The 16,530-nt window shown below is 37.6% G+C and overlaps 1 protein-coding gene across 35 annotated transcripts in view; it reads right to left on the reverse strand.

Annotated features, from left to right (window-relative positions):
- Positions 1 to 16,530, reverse strand: part of LOC147348250 (uncharacterized) — an 888,338-nt gene that overhangs the window by 480,143 nt on the left and 391,665 nt on the right. For all 35 annotated transcript variants that reach the window (XR_015151291.1, XR_015151289.1, XR_015151290.1 and 32 more), the window contains one exon: positions 15,173 to 15,276. The gene's annotated coding sequence lies outside the window, so the exon portion shown is untranslated. The remainder of the gene's footprint in view (positions 1 to 15,172; positions 15,277 to 16,530) is intronic.

Raw genomic sequence — 16,530 nt, forward strand, 5'->3', positions numbered from 1 at the left:
GAACTGAGTTTACTATTAACCCTAATTTTATTCTTCAGATGTCAATCCTATCTTTGGATATAAAAGAGAAAGAACTTTTGAAGTTATTTCCAAGGACTTCCGATCTTTTTCACTTGTTAGAACTTTCAAGTACTGAGATTTGAATTATATGCCAAATTCTCAAGTCAGATGTAAAAGCTTTGAAAGACTTAAATAGCTTTTGAGATCCAGTTGAGAGGCTATATATATTTGAAGGGGAAATGACATGTATTCAATTTTAATGTTAGAATTCAAGTTATTTAAACTTCGCTGAGGTGGTTAGTCCCAAGATTTGTATATGGAAAACAGACAAAAATATTGAGTCCATTTTAAGAGAGAGAATATACAGACTAGATGGAAAATTTAATGTGTGCATCTTTCTCCTGGTTTTCTTCTTTGTTATTATATTTGAAGCAACAGCTCCATCCTGCCAAGTTATCACACTACACGGAATTTAGAACTCTTATGGGCACATGCTTTCAACAGAAAGATTCCCTTACCAAAATATTAGTAATTTCAGGCAGCTTATTTGAATGTCAGTGGAAATTTAGGGTGCCCCTACAGTATACTGGCTTCCAAAAGTAGAAATGTGGTTCTAATATAAACGCTTGCAAATATTACTGTCATCCTCTCTTGGTTATATTTATGTCTAAAAAATGAAAATGATAGTTTTATTTTAGCAAGAACAAGTATGGAAATCCTTAATTTAAAGACATTGGTAGATCTTGTGTAATTGCTTCAGCATTGAATTTAACACTGAATTTTCCTTGTGAAGTCCTATATTCAAGTAGATGGGTAGAATAGGATTCGCTGTGAAAGTCGTTAAAGAATAACTACACCGTCCCCATTTTAAGGTATGGAGAATTTTTGAAGGTATACAAAGGGCTGCTGCTGTATGAAAACACATGCCTTGGAAGAGAGGTCACTCATGGGATGAAGGTAGAAATCAAGGAACTAAATGCAAAAGAGATAGTAAAAGCGCAAATTGAAGTCAGGCTGTCTGGATCTGAATTCTAGATCCTAATCCTCAGTGTATTCTTCTGTAAAATGGATAGGCTTAATAGGTTGTTGTTCATTCAGTTCGGTCCTGCAGTCATGTTCGACTCTTCAGACCCCATGAATCGCAGCACGCCAGGCTTCCCTGTCCATCACCAACTCCAGGAGTTTGCTCAAAATCCTGTCCATCTAGTCAGTGATGCCATCCACCATCTCATCCTCTGTCGTCCCCTTCTCCTCCTGCCCTCAATCTTTCCCAGCATCAGGGTCTTTTCAAATGAGTCAGCTCTTCGCAGCAGGTAGCCAAAGTATTGGAGTTTCAGCTTTACCAGTCCTTCCAATGAACACCCAGGACTAATTTCCTTTAGGATGGTCTGGTTGGATCTCCTTGCAATCCAAGGGACTCTCAAGAGCCTTCTCCAACACCACAGTTCAAAAGCATCCATTCTTCAGACATTCAGCTTTCTTTACAGTCCAACTCTCACATCCATATATGACTACTGAAAAAACCATAGCTTTGACTAGATGGACCTTTGTTAGCAAAGTAACATCTCCGCTTTTTAATATGCTGTCTAGGTTGGTCATAACTTTTCTTCCAAGGAGCAAGCGTCTTTTAATTCCATGGCTGCAGTCACCATCTGTAGTGATTTTGGAGCCCAGAAAAATAAAGTCTGACACTGTTTCCACTGTTTCCCCATCTATTTCCCATGAAGTGATGGGACCGGATGCCATGATCTTCATTTTCTGAATGTTGAGCTTTAAGCCAACTTTTTCACTCTCCTCTTTCACTTTCATCAAGAGGCTTTTGAGTTCCTCTTCACTTTCTGTCATAAGGGTGGTGTCGTCTGCATATCTGAGGTTATTGATATTTCTCCCAGCAATCTTGATTCCAGCTTGTGCTTCTTCCAGTCCAGCGTTTCTCATGATGTACTCTGCATAGAAGTTAAATAAGCAGGGTGACAATATACAGCCTTGACATACTCCTTTTCCTATTTGGAACCAGTCTGTTGTTCCATGTCCAGTTCTAACTGTAGCTTCTTGACCTGCATACAGATTTCTCAGGAGGCAGGTATTTTTGGTAATTTTCAAGAAAATTGTTAAAGAATTTTCCACAGTTTGTTGCCATCCACACAGTCAAAGGCTTTGGCATAGTCAATAAAGCAGAAGTAGATGTTTTTCTGGAACTCTCTTGTTTTTTCCATGATCCAACAGATGTTGGCAATTTGATCTCTGGTTCCTCTGCCTTGTCTAAATCCAGATTGAATATCTGGAAGTTCACAGTTCACATACTGCTGAAGCTGGCTTGGAGAATTTTGAGCATTACTTTGCTAGCGTGTGATTTAAGTGCAGTTACGCAGTAGTTTGAGCATTCTTTGGCATTGCCTTTCTTAGGGACTGGAATGAAAACTTACCTTTCCAGTCCTGTGGCCATTGATGAGTTTTCCAAATTTGCTGGCATATTGAGTGCAGCACTTTCACACCATCATCTTTTAGGATTTGAAACAGCTCAAATGGAATTCCATCACTTCCACTAACTTTGTTTATAGTGATGCTTTCTAAGGCCTACTTCACTTCACATTCCAGGATGTCTGGCTCTAGGTGAGTGATATATCATCATGGTTATGTGGGTCATGAAGATCTGTTTTGCATAGCTCTTCTGTGTATTCTTGCCACCTCTTCTTAATATCTTTTACTTCTGTTAGATCCATACCATTTCTGTCCTTTATTCATGCCCAACTGCATGAAATGTTCCCTTGGAATCACTAATTTTCTAGAAGAGATCTCTAGTCTTCCCCATTCTATTGTTTTCCTCTATTTCTTTGCATTGATCACTGAGGAAGGCTTTCTTATCTCTTATCTATCTTCCATGCTACTCTTTGGAACTCTGCATTCAACTAGTGTATCTTTCCTTTTCTCCTTTGCCTTTCACTTTTCTTCTTTTCTCAGCTATTTGTAAGACCTCCGCAGACAACCATTTTGCCTTTTTGCATTTCTTTTTCTTGGGGATGGTCTTGATCACTGCCTCTAATACAACGTCATGAACTTTTGCCCATAGTTCTTTAGGCACTCTATCAGATCTAATCCCTTGAATCTATTTGTCACTTCCATTGTATAATTGTAAGGGATTTGATTTAGGTCATACCTGAATGGTCTAGTGGTTTTCCCTACTTTCTTCAATTTAAGTCTGAATTTTGCAATAAGAAGTTTGGTATCTGAGCCACAGTCACCTCCTGGTCTTGTTTTTGCTGACTGTATAGAACTTCTCCATCTTTGCTTGCAAAGAATATAATCAATCTGATTTCAGTATTGACCATTGGGTGATGTCCATGTGTAGAGTCATCTCTTGTGTTGTTGGGAGAGGTGTTTGCTATAACCAGTGCATTTTCTTGGCAAAACTCTGTTATCCTCTGCCATGCTTTATTCTGTACTTCAAGGCGAAATTTGCCTGTTACTCCAGGTATCTCTTGACTTCCTACTTTTACATTCCAGTCTGCTATAATGAAAAGGACATCTTTTTTGTATGTTAGTTCTAGAAGGTCTTTTAGGTCTTCATAAAACTGTTCAACTTCAGCTTTTTCACCATTACTGGTTGGGGCACAGACTTGGATGACTGTGATATTGAATGGTTTGCCTTGGAAACGAAGAGAGAACATTCTGTCATTTTTGAGACTGCACCCAAGTACCGCATTTCAGACTCTCTTGTTGACTTTGATAGCTACTCCGTTTCTTCTAAGGGATTCTTGCCCACAGTATTAGATATAATGGCCATCTGAATAATTCCAGTCCGTTTTAGTTCACTGATTCCTAAAATGTCAGTGTCCCCTCTTGCCAACTTCTGTTTGACTGCTTCATGAAATAAAGAGCTTGGAACAGTGCCTGGTGCAATCAACATATCCCATAAGTTACGTTGCTATCAGTATTGTTTGCTTAGACACCAATAACTTACTACTGTCTTTTGATTACTTAGAACTCTCAACAAAGTTTTCCAAATACAATTGCCTTCCTTAATATAACAACAGCTAGTAAAATCACAAGGCCTTCTTATAATTATGATTGAAGCAAACACAAAAATCTAACAGGTAACAAAAACCTGTAAATATGTGTAAGAATGAAAAGTGGAATATATAACCCATAGATTCAGGAGATCAAAAAGGTATAGAGGTACTTCTGCCTGAAACTGTGTGCATCTAGTTAGAAAACCTAGAGAAAATTGGTGACTATCTGGCAAAACACATATTAACAAACTTATCCCCCAAAGAAAAGGATACTATGGGTAGACCATTTACCCCCAAAGATAAGCAAAGGTGGTTAGAAATCTGCCATGAAAGAGCCTCCAATTCCAGATGCACTCAAAGCTGAGTTTTATCAACTTTTATGGAGATACACACTGTTAGACTCCTTTTCAAAAATATGGAAGTTCTCAAGTCATTTTATAAAGTCAAGTTTGTGTGAACACCAAAACCTGGCAAAGACATCATAAAGAAAAAAAAAAAAAAAAAAGACTACAATATTAATATACTTTTAGAAACAGACACAAAATTCTAAATAAAATATTGACAATAAAATCCAAAAAATGATGCATGTGATTGAGCAAGTGACTTAATACCAGCCAAGTCTACCAGCCCCTTAATAAATTAAAAAGAAGTAATTTGCAACAATATTCATAGATCATGAGATGATATTTGTTAAAATTAGCAGCCATTTCTCATGAAAAATCTAAGTTAAACAGGAATAGAAAGTTACTATTCAGTTAAACTATACGTATTTACCATGAAACAATACAAGTATTATCTGAAAACCATTTTACCTTCAAGTTTCACATTTCATTTCACATTTTTAACCATCGTATTGTATTCCTCCACTCCTTCCTTCCATAAGCAAATATTTATTGTGTGCCTAGTGTATTTCAGGCACTGTGCTAAGCCACAATGTGAAGAAATTAAATATATAATCCAAAAAGAAATATGACAAACAAGTAGTCAATGAAAATGACACTGAAAAGAGAATAGCTGAGGGAGCAAGTTAAAAAATACTGATGGATTTGAACTCATTTCCTTCTTTTCAATTGGACAAGAATTGAAATCTAGCTTTAACCTTATTAAATAAGATATTTTCTCCACATAGGGTCCAGGATGTGTTAACAATTAAGTGACCTCCATTTTTCTCATATATGACAACACCCTGAACCAAACTAAAAACAAAACCAGTAATAGCATATTACCAAAGAGAAGAGTATTATTTCTATAGCATTTCCATGTTCCCTGCGCTTCTCTGGGATTTTACAAAGTTTGCATTTAATGAGAGCACCCTGAAGTGACTGCAGGCAGGTGAAGCTGCTATTATGTCACAGGGAGAGCTGACAGACAGCTTCAGGAGCATTTAGTTAACAAATCATTACTTAGTGTTTGTACGACTTCTACCTGAACCCAAACAGAGCGTGGAACTGTCTTGGGAAGAACAAAGCCATCAATTGTAAAACAAACCTTGGTAAAGGCAGCCAGGATCAGCAGGGAGGGGAAATAAAGTAATTTATTCAAATTGTATATATATGAACAGTAAGAACTTTTTTCTGTTTTTCTAAAAGTAACAGAAATTTGGATCCTTTAAAAATACGAACAATAAGTCTTTGCTTGCTTTTAAGGAGTATATTTGTTAAGTTGAAGGAGAGTAAAAATGAAAATTTTTACTTTTAGTTAAACCATTTAACTAAAAAATGACCACGTGTATATATATAGACACACGCTCCAACTTTTGTGTAAAGCTTGTGCGTGGTCCTGTCAGACTTCGTTTTGTCGCTGAAACGAAAATGGCAAAGTTTTAATGTTATCCTGTCATTGTGATTTCTAAAATTTTGCCCTATTGAAGAAGCTTTATCTTCTAATTGCCAAGGCCACACATAAGCAGGGAAAAGAGGGAAGGGCTGAGACAGATGCAGAACAGAAAAAAAAAAAAAAAAAAAAGGTCAAAGCTTCAGAGGTAACTATTATTTTTCAAAGACTATGTGAAGCATTGAAATTCTGATACCTCATTCCTCTGACAAAAATTGTAATGAGAACAGGAAATGGTACCCCATGAATCCATTGTCCTGACAATGATTTAATGAGAATGGGAAATGGTGAGAGCATAACTAATTCGCATTATGATCCTAAAGTTGTCATCTGGTGGTTCTGCTCAGATGCTGCGAAATGAAGGATGTCGGACATCAGCTGGGAGAGTGCGAGGAAAAGCCTGACGACAATGACATGGTGTGGCCTGAAAGCAATGGCAGAATGCGTTAGCACAGGAGGGGCAGGAGGGGGATGCAAAGAACTGGGTTTGTCTGCTGAGTGACAGAATAGGAATCCATCTAGAGGTGGCATGGGTATCAACTGGGAAGATGAGAACAGCAGGTAGGGCAAAGGCTCTGATGAAAAACTGAGTTAGCAGGTAACAAGAAGGGATCGCACAAACAGGTGAGATCTGGCTCACTGGACACGCTATGCTTTATTTTTCTTGGAGATATCCAAGTTTGTGGAGATGCTTTTGATTTTGTGGTTCTAAGGCACTATTTCTTTTCTTCCCTTAGTAAATAAAGTTTTACATCCACATGTCTAATTTAAATTGTGCATTTTGTAACTGAAGCTATCAAAGATACACAAGTTCTGAAAGAAAGTGGTCAGTGGAAGAAAGAACATCCTTCAACTCAATTACGCTGGTGGAAACCAGCACGTGGTATGTCAAGATTATGTAGAATTTAAATTCCACAGATGGCAGAAAGTAATTTACTTCTTGTTAACAAATAAGTTTTAACCTATTTCTCTAAATAGCAACTCAGGTTCTAGACAGTTTTGAGTGCTGAATTATTCCAGGACTTCTAGACTTTGTGGAGCATGCCAAGGCAATGCTCATCGTCTGCTTACATTTTGGGAAACATGTTACCATACATGGAAATAGTTGGAAATCAGCAGGAAAATTGAGAAATAAAACTTCTTAATTCTCCATTTCAAGTCTGATTTGTTCCTCAAAGAACTAGCTAGTCATTTAAAATGGTTCCTTAAAATTCCCTCTGTAAGGCTGCCATGACATTTAGCATGCTTCTCACAGGTGAATCCTTCCAAAAACAGAGAAGGAGATCAAACACTGAAAACCTCTTAGAAAATAAATTGTATTTTACTAATTACAATACCAAGGCAGCATAGTAATCATGTTCCATACTCATTCTATAAAATAACAATAATAATCATAAAGGGTGGTGCCATTCCATTCAGCTTCCTCTTAGCACCTTTTATTTAAATGCAATCACAAGAGGGTATTTTTGAAGATGAAAAGCAACTTTCATAAAAATGAAAATGACTCTGATTCCCTCACCACTAGTCAAAAACCTTTCAGACTAAGATAAATGACTCGAAGCCATTAGAAAAAAATTATTGCCAACTTATGTGTGCCTGAGCACCCCCCCTACTTTGCATTTTGATTCATATTTAAAATATTGATTCCATCAAATGGAGGAACAGTTAGTGTCAGCAAGAAGATGATGGAGAAAATGAAGTCAAAGGCGAACAATGTAAACAGTGGATTTATTTATTTACCCTTAGGTGGAGGTGCCATATTTCACTTCTATTGAACACTTGCTCAATTTATTTTATTAATTTAATCTTTCTAAAGTACTACTTCACACTCTGATGCAATTTCAGATCAAACAGATCACTGTGTACTTGTTGAATTCATGGTGAGTGATACATGAATTTATAATCCAGAATGATTCATAATTGAGTGAGCTACCTTATTTTACTCCCCTATTACCGGAGAGCTTTGCAATGAAAGATAATAATGTTCGAGGAAGAAATGTGAAAGATATTCTCAAAAGTTGAACCATATGATAATAATGTCAAGCGAAAATGAAATATTTAATGTCCATATTTAGGTTCTCCATCATGTATTATGTGGTCATGTAAGGGGTGTCAAAAGCTGATGAGAACTTCAATTTGACCTGGCAAAAATGAAGTAAGCAACATACAGTATTTCATCCATTATGTCCATTTTCACAGTGAAGGATGGGTTTTATAATACTTTATTCCATCCAATGTCAAGGTCTTAAAAACAAATTTTGAAAGCACTTAAGAGGTTCTTTTAACAGCTGTATTTAGTAACAAATGACAGATATCTATTAATATAAGTACATCTTATATAAAATATTTTAATATGGATTTTAGGTGATAGTATATTCTTATTAACATCATGTGTAAAATGGCACATCATAGCAGCTCTTTCACATGAAAGATCCATTTAGTCCCATCTTCAAATTATGGATTAATACAATATTCTACACCATAATGGTTCCAAAAGCATTGTTAGCATTATGTATTATTCATGTTTTCAGGTACCATTGTTTCAGCTCATAATAGAGTATCTCACAATTATGAGTGAAGCTTATAATGAACTGAAGAAAACTACCTAACTGTACTATTTTAATAGGTCACCTAGTTGGTTCTGATGACACCTGAGCACTAGAATTATTTCAGTCCTTGGCACTGGGTTCAAACTAGAGAAAATACAAATTTTCAGTTCCAAAAGATCTATTTCAATCACATAAGCACAATGTGTTTAAGATGGTATTTTTAAAGCTGCATATAACCATCAAGTATTATGGCTACTGTGGTGTATTCAAACTGTAAATTAAAATGTTCAACTGAATTAAAATAAATGAGATTTAAATATAGGCCAATATATGTCCATTAAGAATAAAATACATTGTACTAGGCAGTTACAAAATCTAAACATTACACAACTGGCTTCTCAAACTTTCCCATGAATGCAGCATTCCCTGGGCATCCTGCTCCCAAGCAGAATCTAATTCAGGAAAGCTGGGGCAGGGCCTGATATTCTGCTTTTCTCACCAGCTCCTGGAAGAAGCTGACCTCTGACTATCAGAGGATAACTACAGACAACCAAACAAATACCAGCTGGTTTGTGATTTGCCACTCTGCGGAACTTGGTCTTGTAGTACTAACCAGGATGCCGTACTGATAGAATCAAACGAGTAACTCATGCAAAGGGCTTTTAGCGTAACCAAGGACTCCATCTTTTGCTGCCACTTTTAGAGATTATCTACCATGTTGATTCACTGGGTTTAATACCCAATAAATGTTAGCTTTAAGCAAATTCTTGTGTGAGCTCTAATCTCTGATCGAGTGAGCCCAGTGATAGGCAATTATCAAGATCTTATAAGGCAGCTGATCTACTGATTAGAATGTGCTTCCAACTTCAACTGATGCATCTGCTATCTGCTATACTATAATAAGAAATATTGCTCTTAGTTGTTTTGGAACTGACCAAAAATAAGCCTAATCCTTTTCTGTGTGTCAGAATCATTAATATTTTATGACATGTGGTTATTTGTTCATTACAATTTTTATTTTCAAATTATTATTATTTTTTTCAGAACAGAGTATGTTCACTTGGTTGAAAAATGAAAAAAAAAAGATCAGGAGGTATTGAAATAGATGCCCTTAGTACTGGATTTATTACTCCATGGCTGTGACTAAAAGCAGCTGCAGCTCTGCCCAAGGGCTCCCCAGCTCCAAGTCACCATCAGTTGGTGAGGTTTCCACCCACTGCTGGGTCGCTCTAACGTGCAGTTCATACGGTCTTCGAGGCTGCCAGTGGGGCGGAGTTGCATTTGCTCACAGTGGTAACCTGTTCAATCATTCATCAGTTATGACTTCCTGGGATCACATGCTAAAAAGCTTCTTGGATGAAACTCAACATTAGCTTCTGAGGGAACTAAATGAAGTCAGTTACAAAGTATAAAGTCTCCCTCCAGTCCTCATTCTTTCCTCCCCACAACCCAGTTCTCACGCCCATTAGGTAAGTTATGTTCTTTCCAGGTTTTAATTCTATGAATCTCCAAGCAAATACAGATGCCTAGTCCTTTCTTTTAAAATAAAATATCCTTAGACTACACTATTCCTGTACCTTTTTTTCACTTAATGTATCTCAGACATCTTTCAACATGAGTGCACGGAGAGCCCTCATTGCTTTGTATGGTTATACGGTATTCCATTTTATGTAAATGATCCACTGGTCCAAACCAGTTTTGCCATTTCTTCAGCTCGCGTATCTGGGGTTTTTTTTTGATTACTTATTGAATCACAAAGTTGAATCACTTAATGATCTCTTCTGGCCACAAACCAATTTACTGATGTCATTCTCAAAGTATTATACCTCGTACTGAACAATTCTCTTACAACATTCTCTCTAACGCAACACAAGTGGGATACTATTCCTCTTGCCCAAGACAAAAATAAAGTCTAGGTCAGCTTGCTCACACTGTTAAATGGTAGGCTGATGCTGAATTTATAAAGAGTTGAAGCTCTTAAGGCTTCTTCACATGGGATTTCTCATCCTATATTTATATAATCGATTTCTTTTAAACACAGTTCTGGAACTTCACCCTCTTTGTGTACATTTTATGCCCACTGCTTCAGCTCCTTGTCTAGTCCATATTCCTAACACAATCATTAGCCCCACCTATTGAATATTTAATACGTGCCAAGCCCTGTCACTTGTACTTTATACTTATTATTTATCACTATCTTATGGAGCTTCCCAGGTGGCCCAGTGGTAAAGGATCTGCCTGCCAATGCAGGAGACGTGGGTTCGATCCCTGGGTTTGAACGATCCCCTGCAGAAGGAAATGGCTACCCACTACAGTATTCCCGACTGGAAAATCCTATGGACAGAGGGGCCTGGCAGGTTACAGTCCATGGGGTCTCAAAGAGTCGGACACGACTGAGCAACTGAGCTAGAGAGAAATATCTTATGAGTCAATTATCATCTCTATTTACAGGTGATGAAATGGATGCTCAGAGAAGGTAAGTCGTTTGCCAGAATCATGTAATCAGCAATTGGAAAAGCCCAGGACTGTTATGCTTCAGCCTTAATCCTCCTGTCCAAGGAACAAACTGTCTTTCCCAACTTTCTGTCAAGTGCACAGAGCAATTACTGTCTTCAGTTAAGTAGTTAATGAAATTACAAATTATTCTATGACTAGGGATTGGCTCATAAATTGATATCTATAGAGAACACTTTCCCATTATACTAGCCAAAGTTCTCTAGAGAAATAGAACCGATAGGATGATAGGAGATAAATACACACACACACACACACACACACGGGCTTCCCTTGTGGCTCAGACAGTTAAAAAAAAAATCTACCTGCAATGCAAGAGACTCAGGTTTTCTTCCTGTGTCAGGAAGATCCCCTGGAGAAGTAAATGGCAACCCAACTCCAGTAATCTTGCCCAAAGAATCTCATGGACATAGGACCCTGGAGGGCTACAATCCATGGGGTTTCAGAGCTGGACACACCTGAGAGACCAAGAACACACACACACACACGCATATATATAGTTCTCTTATGACATATTGTATGTGTATATATACAAATATACACATATACATGACAATATTTATTACAGAAATAGGCTCACACAGTTATGGAAGCTGGTTAAGTCCCACACTCTGCCATGTACAAGCTGGAGAACTAGGAAAGCCAGTGGTATAACTCCCAGCATGAGGCCGAAGTACCATAGTCTGATATCCCAAGAACCTTGAACTTCAATGGTGAGGGCATCACCCTTTCTCTGCTTTTCTGTTCTGTTGGGGCCTTCAGGGGATTGGCTGATGCCATCCCTAGGAGTATGGGCAAATCTTTACTCAGTCTACAGGTTTACCTAATGAATCAAAAGCTAAATCTCTTCCAGAAACACCCTCACAGACCTACCTGAAATAAAAGTCTTATCAGCCATCTGAGCATACCTTAGCCCAGAAAAGCGGCTTGTGAAATAAGCTATCACATCAGTTTAGCACTGATCAATAATCAACGTTCTAGATGTTGTCTTTCAAAAGTTAATATGCTTTTTACTATACAGTAAATACAGATATTTACAGATACAGATATTACTATATCCTTTCACCACTTTCCAGAAAAGTAGTTAGAGATTTCAAACAGTAAGACAACAACAAAACCACAAAGCGTTTATTATATTAACTTTTTCTCTTTTCCAGGTGAAGAAAAGGGATCTGATTGGTATGACTTTTACAGAACCCCTACTGTGAATTTTTGCTTTCTGAGCCTCCCAAGCTGCCACTTAAAGAACAGGATGCCCAGTCTGGGGTAGGAAGCAATGTAACCTCATTAGGTTGTCTCATCCAGACTTTTAATTTTTCTGCATTTTCAAAAATTATATGAGGATTTAGTCATTTCTAGTTTTCTCACGCTCCTCCCATCCTCCAGAATGCCTTGTAGATAACTGAGGCATGTTCTAGTTTTATAACTGCAAGTGGTACCCTGGACAAAATCTTTATAAGCTTTAGGACAACCGACTCTGGATTCATTTTGATATTTTGCAAAACTAATACAATTATGTAAAGTTTCAAAATAAAATAAAATTTAAAAAAAAAAAATAAAGAATCCCATATAGCTGTTTACTACTCTTCTGGGCCTCCTGTTTCTTCCTTCCACATCAGTTTGCAAATTATTTCCAGTGAAGGAGGCAGAAGGAGAGCCAGCATCCAGCTGGCTTTCTCACAGTCGTCAGTTATCAATATACCATCAGCTCCATCTCTTCCCAATGCCTCCAAAAAAACCCGCAAAAACTTTCTTTTTAAAAATTATTTTTAGAGCATTTCAAAAGCTGCAGATCATTTTAGACATTGGCCTGTTATATACTGCTTTTCTGATTCATGTCATCATTTGTTCAAATTCTTTATTTTTCCCATTACCAGCTCATTGCAGGTCTTTTTGTGTGTTTGTTTGTTTATAGATACATAATTAGGTCTCTTGCAAGAATTTAATTTATAAGAGCCATTTATAAGACTCCATTCTTGGAGTCACCTTTTTTCCTACAGTCCCTGGCCACGGAATTTTATGCATCATTTCCAGCAAACTTAAACCTTACTGTGGTCTAGGTCTATGGTTTTTACAATGCCCCCTTAGAATTCATGAAGAAAACAGTCAGCTGATACAGAGTAGGAAACAGGAAGATGTCTAGCAAAAAGTACCTTGTTCCCCTTAATTTGGTATCTGTGTTTAAGTAAAATATACACACAGTTTTAATACCTATATTGTGTGATTTCATTTTATGAGAACTTGAAAAACCTAAATTGAAGTTGCACAACAAAAAAGGTTGAATAAACTCTCACTTTATGCAAAAAACTGAAATAAAAGAAATTCTCCCAAATTTTAAAATTTCATTAGGGACTGCCATTTTTAAAATGTCTATCAATAGATGGACGCTAATGAAGATGCAGTACATAAATACAATGGAGTATTACTCAGCCATAAAAAGAATGAAACAGAAGGGAACAGCTACCCACTCCAGTACTCTGGCCTGGAGAATTCCAAGGACTGTAGAGTCCATGGGGTCACAGAGAGTGGGACACGACTGAACAACTTCCAGTACTTTGGCCACCTTATGCAAAGAGTTGACTCATTGGAAAAGACTCTGATGCTGGGAGGGATTGGGGGCAGGAGGAAAAGGGGACGACAGAGGATGAGATGACTGGATGGTATCACTAACTCGATGGACATGAGTTTGAGTGAGCTCCAGGAGTTGGTAATGGACGAGGAGGCCTGGCGTCCTGCAGTCCGTGGGGTCACAAACAATCGGACACGACTGAGTGACTGAACTGAACTGAACTGAAAGGCCTTGCAGAACAGGAAGTGTGGGATGTTCCCACACATTACTATCAGTCTAGGATAGACCAATTATTTTAAAATAAGCAAGCATTAAAGGACATAAATAGCATATAATGTTGAGTTAAAAACTATATACATTCACAGGCTATCTAAAACCATCCTTTTTAAGCATGAACTCTATTCAAAAGAATAACAATTTGAGAAATATTGAATACACCCTGTACACAATAAATGATACAGAATATAGTCTCTGAGGATGATAAACAAAGTAAGATTAATATTAAAAAATTATCAACATTGTAAAAACTAGACATTAAAGAGCAATCTCCTTTCTCATTTCCCCAAACCAGTAGTATAAAACAAAACCAAATAAATAATTATAAACTTTTCTGGAGATAATAAAATTGAGACTTACCTCATTTTGTGATATTCCACCAGATGTAAGTTGAGGAACAAATTCAAAACATAACATTTCACATTTAAAATGTAAAAACACATAATAGACCTGATTTAACTGCTACCCATAATTTGCCTACCTCTGTTCTAAGAGGGTGTTGAGGCATATGAAAATTTTAATAGGTGATAACGTCCAATGAGCAAAACTTAAAAACATGCAGGAGATGAGACAGCTGAACTCTTCTGTCAACATTACCTTTTACATCACCTTTGTCTTTCAATCTTGAACACATATAAAGATAATGTATTACCCCCTTGCCAGACAAACCCAGCACAATTTCCCATCGGGCCTGTATAAGTCCTCAGATCCTCCTCAACCCACTTCTCAATGCAGCCAGAAGCAACTCGAATCGACAGAAGACATAAAACCTATTTGCCATCTCTGATCTTCTATACGCTAAGAGTACATTACCCAGAGTTTGATCCAGCGCTTTGGAGTCACAGAGTAGAGAGGAGCCAACCTTCCTTAACCCCAACTGTCGCAGCCTACGGCCGCAAACATTTTCAACCTCATCATGCCGCTGACATGCATTCAGCTAACAAGCAGCTAAAACCTTGAAGCTGAATACCTCTGCATACCTGAATACCTCAACCTCTGCATACCAGTTGCTGTTAAGCCATACCTTATGGCATGGTTTAATGTTAAGCCTTATCTGTTAGATTGTAGTGTATATCTATACTTCTCTGTTAGATTGTAGTGTATATCTCCCAACTTCAACTCATTTAATAATGAATTAGCATGCCTTTGGATCTTTATGCTAATTCAGCAGGACTGAAGTAATGGTCTCAAATGGCATTGTTTAGAATACAATTTAAAGGTACCTTCTTGATAACCACAGCAACCATGTTTTAAACTCTTCTTTGCATCAAGAATTGAAAAATTTGAGCTAAGATTTATATTCACACTGTACACACTATCTACACAAAAATACATTTTTTGAGGGTGGAGTTTTTTTCAAAACCGTATCATCGTTTTACTAAATTAAGAAAATAAAGATAACTTTAAGATTGTTCTAGTACCTTAGAGCCTTAAGGACTGACTCCAACAAGAAACTTTAGGCAAGTAGTGTAGTCCAGGAATTTCTCATTTTCCAAGTAAATCTCTCAGTCAAGAATTAGAGTACCTGTCATCAGGAAAGATAAAAAGAATGTACACACAATTGAATTTCATACTGCTAAACAATAAAAAATGTGAGTTACTGATATAATCCAGCCATATAAGACATTAAACACTATCAGAGAGCTGTGAAAAGTCATAGGCATTACACAAACATAAAGTAATCATAAATTTGTATGTATTTGGGGTCACAAAGAATCGGATGCGATTGAGTGGCTTTCACTTTCATGACTAGATGACACCGTTCAAAAATCACCTCCATTTTGACAAAAGAAATTTCATGTGTCAAGTTTCTAATCCTTCCTGTTAGAAAACTATGCCCACATGAGACTTGCTCACCACCAACTTGTGGTTGGGTGGTGTTCCTTGCTTTGCAGTCTCCAAGGCTTAGACTCTGCCCCTTCCCATGAGCTGCCAAACTTTGTTTGTCTTAGGTTCCTGTCATGGGTTAAATTATGTCCCCCCCCACCTCAAAAAAAAACACAAAAGATATGTAGGGAAATCCTAACTTCTGGCATCTGTGAAAATGTGACTGTATTTGTGAAATAGTGTCTTTGCAGATGTAATCAGGTTAAGATAATATCATGGTTATAATCCAATATGACAAGTGGTATTCTTCTAACAAGTGAAAAATGAGAGACATACAGAAAACGCCATGTGACAATAGACACAGAGACTGGAGTGAGGCAGCTATAAGCCAGGAAGTGCCAAGAATTGATGGCTATCACCAAAGCTGGGAAGAGGCAAGAAAAGATTCTACCCACAGTCTCAGAGGGAGCATGCTCTGGCTGGCACCTTGATGTTAGACTTCAGCCTCCAAAAGTATGAGAGAATAAATTTCTGTTAAGCCACCTAAGGTCATGGTATTTCATTACATCAACCTAATTCAGTGGGGCTCCTCAGAAGGAGACCCGGAGACAAGAACTTAGTACAAATGACTTTTTAAGAAAGTGCTTTCACTAGAAACCAGTAAGAAAGTAGAGAAAGCAGGACAGGGAAGGGTTTCAGAACAAAGTATGCGTGAGATCTTAGGCAAAGTTCCAACCTCAGCCCCATCTTATAAGGACCTTATCCCCGCTGAAAGCACAGGAGCTAACTTCATGCATCCTGTCAGGAAAGCCAGGCAGTCATTGGCTGTCCCACCAGAACTAACCAACGCCCTAGCACTTCAGGCTCTGTGGGCTGGCAAAGCAGCAGTAGTTGCCATTGGGCAAGTACCTGAAGAAGTTGCAGGCACTAACCTAGGAACACAATTACTAGG

This window comes from Bos grunniens, chromosome 22 (genome assembly GCF_055505025.1).
Source record: "Bos grunniens cultivar Pamir isolate PY7600 chromosome 22, Bosgru_T2T1.0, whole genome shotgun sequence".
Taxonomy (NCBI): domain Eukaryota; kingdom Metazoa; phylum Chordata; class Mammalia; order Artiodactyla; family Bovidae; genus Bos; species Bos grunniens.